The sequence below is a fragment of the Electrophorus electricus genome, unplaced genomic scaffold (genome assembly GCF_041902795.1).
Source record: "Electrophorus electricus isolate QZ-2024a unplaced genomic scaffold, ASM4190279v1 Scaffold88, whole genome shotgun sequence".
Taxonomy (NCBI): Eukaryota; Metazoa; Chordata; class Actinopteri; order Gymnotiformes; family Gymnotidae; genus Electrophorus; species Electrophorus electricus.
In genome coordinates, this window is record NW_027658805.1 from 117,501 (window position 1) to 125,000 (window position 7,500).

General features: G+C 60.2%; 3 non-coding genes across 3 annotated transcripts in view; all 3 read left to right on the forward strand.

The window, feature by feature from the left end:
• Nucleotides 1-3,619: 3,619 nt before the first annotated feature.
• On the forward strand, nucleotides 3,620-5,458 carry LOC145656714 (18S ribosomal RNA). Its single transcript, XR_014122310.1, has one exon. It is a non-coding gene; the product is annotated as an 18S ribosomal RNA (ribosomal RNA).
• An 882-nt stretch (nucleotides 5,459-6,340) lies between these two features.
• LOC145656700 (5.8S ribosomal RNA) lies at nucleotides 6,341-6,494 on the forward strand. Its single transcript, XR_014122296.1, has one exon. It is a non-coding gene; the product is annotated as a 5.8S ribosomal RNA (ribosomal RNA).
• A 616-nt stretch (nucleotides 6,495-7,110) lies between these two features.
• Nucleotides 7,111-7,500, forward strand: part of LOC145656725 (28S ribosomal RNA) — a 4,148-nt gene continuing 3,758 nt past the window's right edge. Inside the window, exon 1 of the ribosomal RNA XR_014122320.1 lies at nucleotides 7,111-7,500. This exon is cut by the window's right edge and continues 3,758 nt beyond it. This is a non-coding gene — a ribosomal RNA (28S ribosomal RNA).

The window sequence follows — 7,500 nt, forward strand, 5'->3', positions numbered from 1 at the left end:
AAGCGAGCGCCCGCCCTCGGGCGGTCGGGGGCCCCTTTCTCATTCCCCGTCTGGGCTAAAAATACGAGGTCGGACCCGATGGACTCGGGAGACTGGAGAGTACCAGGGAGACCCTGGAAGCAGGCGACCCGACCCACGCTTCGCTGTCTCCTCGGCCCTCGGGAGTAGAAGCGCGGGGACGGTGGCGTGGGCAGCAGGGGGCGCTCCTGGCCATGCCCAGCGAGTTTCGTGCGAATCGGACCTGGTCCGGAAGAGATACGAAGGGAAAACTCATTACTCGTCGGGGTGGCACATCCAGGCTCTCGACCCTCCCAAAGCGTCCGACCAGGGTGCACCCTGCCGGGCATGGTTAGCCGCCAGCCCCCTTCCTGGAGGTCTGGTTGGCACGGGGTTTTGATTTTTCGGTTTCATATCTCTGGGCTCCTTGGGAGCAGAAAGTCGGTTGAGGGCCCTTTGGAAAGAGCCGGGGCTGCCGTTTAACGCTGTCCAAGCGGCAGGCGAAGCGCACCCACCGTTTTTACGCTATGATTTTTTAAAACCGCCGGGGCGGCAAACACAGGGCCGGTCGGGTTTGAAGACGAATATCTCTTCGGCCCTTGGGAGGAGAGAAGCAGCGCGGGTCACCTTTGAACGCGCTCGCTGCCAGGAACGTCTGGCGTAAAAGTTTCGTGGGAATCGGACGTTCCTAGGCTGAGAAGCGAGCGCCCGCCCTCGGGCGGTCGGGGGCCCCTTTCTCATTCCCCGTCTGGGCTAAAAATACGAGGTCGGACCCGATGGACTCGGGAGACTGGAGAGTACCAGGGAGACCCTGGAAGCAGGCGACCCGACCCACGCTTCGCTGTCTCCTCGGCCCTCGGGAGTAGAAGCGCGGGGACGGTGGCGTGGGCAGCAGGGGGCGCTCCTGGCCATGCCCAGCGAGTTTCGTGCGAATCGGACCTGGTCCGGAAGAGATACGAAGGGAAAACTCATTACTCGTCGGGGTGGCACATCCAGGCTCTCGACCCTCCCAAAGCGTCCGACCAGGGTGCACCCTGCCGGGCATGGTTAGCCGCCAGCCCCCTTCCTGGAGGTCTGGTTGGCACGGGGTTTTGATTTATCGGTTTCATATCTCTGGGCTCCTTGGGAGCAGAAAGTCGGTTGAGGGCCCTTTGGAAAGAGCCGGGGCTGCCGTTTAACGCTGTCCAAGCGGCAGGCGAAGCGCACCCACCGTTTTTACGCTATGATTTTTTAAAACCGCCGGGGCGGCAAACACAGGGCCGGTCGGGTTTGAAGACGAATATCTCTTCGGCCCTTGGGAGGAGAGAAGCAGCGCGGGTCACCTTTGAACGCGCTCGCTGCCAGGAACGTCTGGCGTAAAAGTTTCGTGGGAATCGGACGTTCCTAGGCTGAGAAGCGAGCGCCCGCCCTCGGGCGGTCGGGGGCCCCTTTCTCATTCCCCGTCTGGGCTAAAAATACGAGGTCGGACCCGATGGACTCGGGAGACTGGAGAGTACCAGGGAGACCCTGGAAGCAGGCGACCCGACCCACGCTTCGCTGTCTCCTCGGCCCTCGGGAGTAGAAGCGCGGGGACGGTGGCGTGGGCAGCAGGGGGCGCTCCTGGCCATGCCCAGCGAGTTTCGTGCGAATCGGACCTGGTCCGGAAGAGATACGAAGGGAAAACTCATTACTCGTCGGGGTGGCACATCCAGGCTCTCGACCCTCCCAAAGTGTCCGACCAGGGTGCACCCTGCCGGGCTAAGAGAACAGCCAGGTGAACCCTGGAGGTTCCGAACTCCAGACCCCTGGACCCGACGGCTCAGTCCGCCTCAGGTGCACTACAGAGGTCCTCGGGCTGTCCCTGAGTGCATTAAAACGGAAATCAGAATTACTCCCCCGGGTGGCACTTCCAGGCTCTCGACCCTCCCAAAGTGTCCGACCAGGGTGCACCCTGCTGGGCATGGTTAGCCGCCAGCCCCCTTCCTGGAGGTCTGGTTGGCACGGGGTTTTGCAAATAGGTCCCGTCGGGTATATGGGAGAGCAAAGAGAATCAATGGGGTCCAAGCACTAAATTCATCCAGTGGCGTTCTCTGGAAGCCCAAGGGGAGTCCGAGGGGTGTTCGGCCGGCAAGGGGAGCTCTCCCTCGGACACATGATCAAACGCCTGTCCCCTACCGGAAAGTGGTGTGCTCTGGATGCCCCCCCCCCCCCCCCATCCCCCGAGGGGGGTGCTTATCCCGCGAGGGGAGCCCTCCTCGGGTTAAGTGAACCATCATGCCGATTCCCCTATGGAAGTGGGCACATCCAGGCACACAGTCTGCTTTGCTCTCCCCGACCCGAGTGCGTCTGTTGGGCTGAGTGTACGCCCAGGCAACTGGATCCAATGGCTCAGTCCGCCGCAGCGTGCTTCGACGATGGGTCGTACAGCCATGCCACCAGGGTGGGCGTGTTTGTAAATGTACCAGTGGATTCTCGTCGGCCTGCCACATCCATGGTATCGACCCACCAGGCCTGTCCGACCAGGGGTTGACCCTGGACGGGCACGGTCTGTGGTTTGGCCCTTGTCCTAGATGAAATCGGGCACGGGGTTTTCTGGCCAGGTACCATCGGGTTACTGGGAGAGCGGCTTCGGTCTCCAGGTGAGACCAATGGTGAAGCAGCACGAGGCAATGGAGAGCATGCAAAGCGATGGGGAAGCCATGCACGGCAATGGCCACGAAAAAAAAAAAAAAATCACCACGGAAGGAACGTGAAGAACAAGGAGGAGTGTAGTGACACTGCCCAAAGCTGCCCGGTGTTGCAGGGGTCTATTGGTGTGTTGCTTCCTTGTTTGGTAGAGTGGAGTACCAGACCCGCCAGGGGTAGGCAAACCATTCCCCCTACGGTAAGTGAGGAGCCAGCCATTTGACGAGCGGGTGTCCACGTGTACGGGTGCGAGCGCTATCCCCCCACACGGGGTTAGGCCACGGCCTTAGGTGGACGTCTGCCGACCAGCCCCGGCTGATCCAGAACTTCTGATGTGGAGAGCGGTTTTGACAGATCCTCCCTGGTTCTAGCGGGTCAAGCCTCTGATGGGGGGTGGGGGTTATTTGTAACCCATCCCAGAACTCTCTGGGGGAGACTCAGACGGCCAGTCTGTCTACTCAGTTGTCCTATACTGGTGTCTGTGGTTTGGGAGGAAGGGAGTGCCCTGCTTTGTTGGCCTCCTCTTCAAACCTACCTGGGCCCACGAATCACTCTTCTTGGTTACATCACGAAACGTAGGTTGAGCGAGGCTAGGGGGGAGGGAATTCGACGAGGTCTTTCCCTTGTCCCCCCACCAGCGGCCCACGAAAATCAAAACGGCGTGAAGAGAGGGAACGCCGAAAGCACCTGGAGTCGGCCGTCCGCACCTCCGGAGGAGGTGGACGGGGTACGGTGCGGGCATGACCGGATGGGACAGCTTTGCATCAAGGTGAGAGGTCGGCGTCCGAAGGCCAGAGGGCGGTGCGCGAGCACGTTTACACTGGCCGCGGAAGCTGTCCTGGGTAGCCCTGTATGGCGTCTGGACCTGACGGCGCACGCACTTACAACCCGCTGCTTCCTAGCCCCCGGAAGGGGAGGCGGATGTCACTCGTGGTTCATCCCAGACCACGGTGCAAACTACCTGGTTGATCCTGCCAGTAACATATGCTTGTCTCAAAGATTAAGCCATGCAGGTCTAAGTGCACACGGCCGGTACAGTGAAACTGCGAATGGCTCATTAAATCAGTTATGGTTCCTTTGATCGCTCCACACGTTACTCGGATAACTGTGGTAATTCTAGAGCTAATACATGCAAACGAGCGCTGACCCTTCGGGGGATGCGTGCATTTATCAGACCCAAAACCCATCCGGGGGGCTCGGGCCCCCCGGCCGCTTTGGTGACTCTAGATAACCTCGGGCCGATCGCGCGCCCTCCGCGGCGGCGACGTCTCATTCGAATGTCTGCCCTATCAACTTTCGATGGTACCATAGTCGGCTACCATGGTGACCACGGGTAACGGGGAATCAGGGTTCGATTCCGGAGAGGGAGCCTGAGAAACGGCTACCACATCCAAGGAAGGCAGCAGGCGCGCAAATTACCCATTCCCGACACGGGGAGGTAGTGACGAAAAATAACGATACAGGTCTCTTTCGAGGCCCTGTAATCGGAATGAGCGTATCCTAAACCCATGGGTGAGGACCCATTGGAGGGCAAGTCTGGTGCCAGCAGCCGCGGTAATTCCAGCTCCAATAGCGTATATTAAAGTTGCTGCAGTTAAAAAGCTCGTAGTTGGATGTCGGGAGTGGGCTGGCGGTCCGCCGCGAGGCGTGCCACCGCCTGTCTCAGACCCTGTCTCCCGGTGCCCCCCGGATGCCCTTGGCTGGGTGTCCGGACGGGGCTCGGAGCGTTTACTTTGAAAAAATTAGAGTGTTCAAAGCGGGCCCGCTTCTCGCCTGAATACCTGAGCTAGGAATAATGGAATAGGACTCCGGTTCTATTTTGTGGGTTTCCTGAACCAGGGCCATGATTAAGAGGGACGGCCGGGGGCATTCGTATTGCGCCGCTAGAGGTGAAATTCTTGGACCGGCGCAAGACGGACGAAAGCGAAAGCATTTGCCAAGAATGTTTTCATTAATCAAGAACGAAAGTCGGAGGTTCGAAGACGATCAGATACCGTCGTAGTTCCGACCGTAAACTATGCCGACCCGCGATCCGGCGGCGTTATTCCCATGACCCGCCGGGCAGCGTGAGGGAAACCACGAGTCTGTGGGTTCCGGGGGGAGTATGGTTGCAAAGCTGAAACTTAAAGGAATTGACGGAAGGGCACCACCAGGAGTGGAGCCTGCGGCTTAATTTGACTCAACACGGGAAACCTCACCCGGCCCGGACACGGAAAGGATTGACAGATTGATAGCTCTTTCTCGATTCTGTGGGTGGTGGTGCATGGCCGTTCTTAGTTGGTGGAGCGATTTGTCTGGTTAATTCCGATAACGAACGAGACTCCGGCATGCTAAATAGTTACGCGGCCCTCCGCGGTCGGCGTCAAACTTCTTAGAGGGACAAGTGGCGTTCAGCCACGCGAGATGGAGCAATAACAGGTCTGTGATGCCCTTAGATGTCCGGGGCTGCACGCGCGCCACAATGGTTGGATCAGCGTGTGCCTACCCTACACCGAGAGGTGCGGGTAATCCGCTGAACCCCATTCGTGATGGGGACTGGGGATTGCAATTATTCCCCATGAACGAGGAATTCCCAGTAAGCGCGGGTCATAAGCTCGCGTTGATTAAGTCCCTGCCCTTTGTACACACCGCCCGTCGCTACTACCGATCGGATGGTTTAGTGAGGTCCTCGGATCGGCCCCGCCGGGGCTCCTCGCGGGCCTTGGCGGAGCGCCGAGAAGTCGATCAAACTTGACTATCTAGAGGAAGTAAAAGTCGTAACAAGGTTTTCGTAGGTGAACCTGCGAAAGGATCATTAACGGGTAACGCTGTCCGGCGTGCCTCCTCTCCCGACCCCCTCGACTTCGCCGTCCCCCCGCGTCGGGGCCCAGGGTCGAAAGGGTCTTCGGGGTTGCTGTTACACGTGGTCGCTTGCAGGTCAGGCTGGACAGAAGGCATAAAGGAGGAGCCTAGTCCCTCCCACCCCTTCCTCGTCCTCCGCCTCTTCCTCCGCGTCGTCCTTCAGCACCCCCCCCCCGCAGGCCCCGGTATTCTCTGGGTTCCAGCGCGAGAGACGCGTCGTTCAAAAAACTCGGCGTCCCCGCTCGTCGGGCGAAGGCCGGTTTCCCCTCACCTTGCCGGCAGGAGAAGCGCCTGCGAGTCGAGCGGGTCGTACGGGTCTGTCCCGCGCCCTCCCTCTCGCTCGCACGGCCGCTGCCTCCGTCCACCGCGAGGGGTTTTCCTATTTTGTTGTCCTTGTCATTCATCCCCGTCCCCTTGCTCGCTGACGAGCGGACTTTCCGGGGGGGGTTGCGAGCGCTGCTCCTCGTGGGGCAGGCCATGGCCCTTCCTGTGTTCGTCCGCCCACCGGCGTCCTGGGGCGTGGTGGTGGTGGGTGGCGCAGCCGGTTCCCCTGCTTCTCTCTCTCAGAAAGGAGTCTCAGGGGGACCCCCGGCAGGTACCTAGGGCTTGGCCCACGCTACGTGAGTTCCACCCCTTTCGAGGGGTCGGACGGGGCGGGCGCGGAGGGCCGCGGTTCAAAGACTGACTCGTCTGCCACGTGGGGCGTGTGGGCAAAGCGCAACCCCGCGCCCGTTTCAACACTCGCAGACGGGGGCGCCTGACCGGTTGGTGAAACCTTTTAAACCTGTCTTTGTAGTCGTGGTGAAAGACCTAAACTGAGCCTGAAATAAAAGAGTACAACTCTTAGCGGTGGATCACTTGGCTCGTGCGTCGATGAAGAACGCAGCCAGCTGCGAGAACTAATGTGAATTGCAGGACACATTGATCATCGACATTTCGAACGCACATTGCGGCCCCGGGTCCATCCCGGGGCTACGCCTGTCTGAGGGTCGCTATTCCTATCTGTCGGACCTGCCTTCTCAGGCGGGACCGCGGTTGGAGGTTCGTAGGTGGGGGGGTGCCCCCTGGCCTCCGTCTTCCTAAAAGCAGACGGTTCCCGGTCGCTGTCTCGGTGAGATCCGGTCGGTGGGTTCGCTGCGGTTGAGTGCCCGTTCTCCGTGCACAAGCTTCTCCTCCCCCGCTTCGGTTCGTTTCGGTTCGTTTCGGCTCCGCTCCTGGCCTGGCCAGGAACGTGGTCCCCTGCGCCCGAGAAAGAAGCGAGCGTGGCTGCCGGTGGGTTCTCTCCGCTTTGGCTGCCCACGTTTTCGCTTCTTTTCTCACCCCCTGCGCAGGCGGATCACGGAAAGGTGTCTGTTCTGTTCCGTTACGTGCGCGAGCGGAGGGAGGTTGTTGTTACATGCGTTCCCCCCCCCCTCCCCCGGTGGGGGGGGTGGGGGGGGTCGGGGTTCGGGTGGCTCTGCCTCTGGCGTTTTCCTTACGGGCCGACCTGTCCGTGGCACGTCCGTGACGTCCCGACCTGTGTCCTCGTTAGCCCGGGTGAAAAGGGACTCGTCCCCTAACCCGGCGGTGTTCACGCTTCTGGGCAACCCTCCAGAGCGAACTCGGGAGCGACCTCAGATCAGACGAGACAACCCGCTGAATTTAAGCATATTACTAAGCGGAGGAAAAGAAACTAACAAGGATTCCCTCAGTAGCGGCGAGCGAAGAGGGAAGAGCCCAGCGCTGAATCCCCCGTCCGGGTGCGGGCGAGGGGAATTGTGGCGTATGGAAGTCTGTTTTCTTCCTGGCGCGGGCCGGGGGCCTGAGTCCTTCTGATGGAGGCTCAGCCCGTGGACGGTGTGAGGCCGGTAAATGGCCCCAGCCCCGCCAGGGTAGCGGTCTTCTCGGAGTCGGGTTGCTTGGGAATGCAGCCCAAAGTGGGTGGTAAACTCCATCTAAGGCTAAATACCGGCACGAGACCGATAGCGAACAAGTACCGTAAGGGAAAGTTGAAAAGAA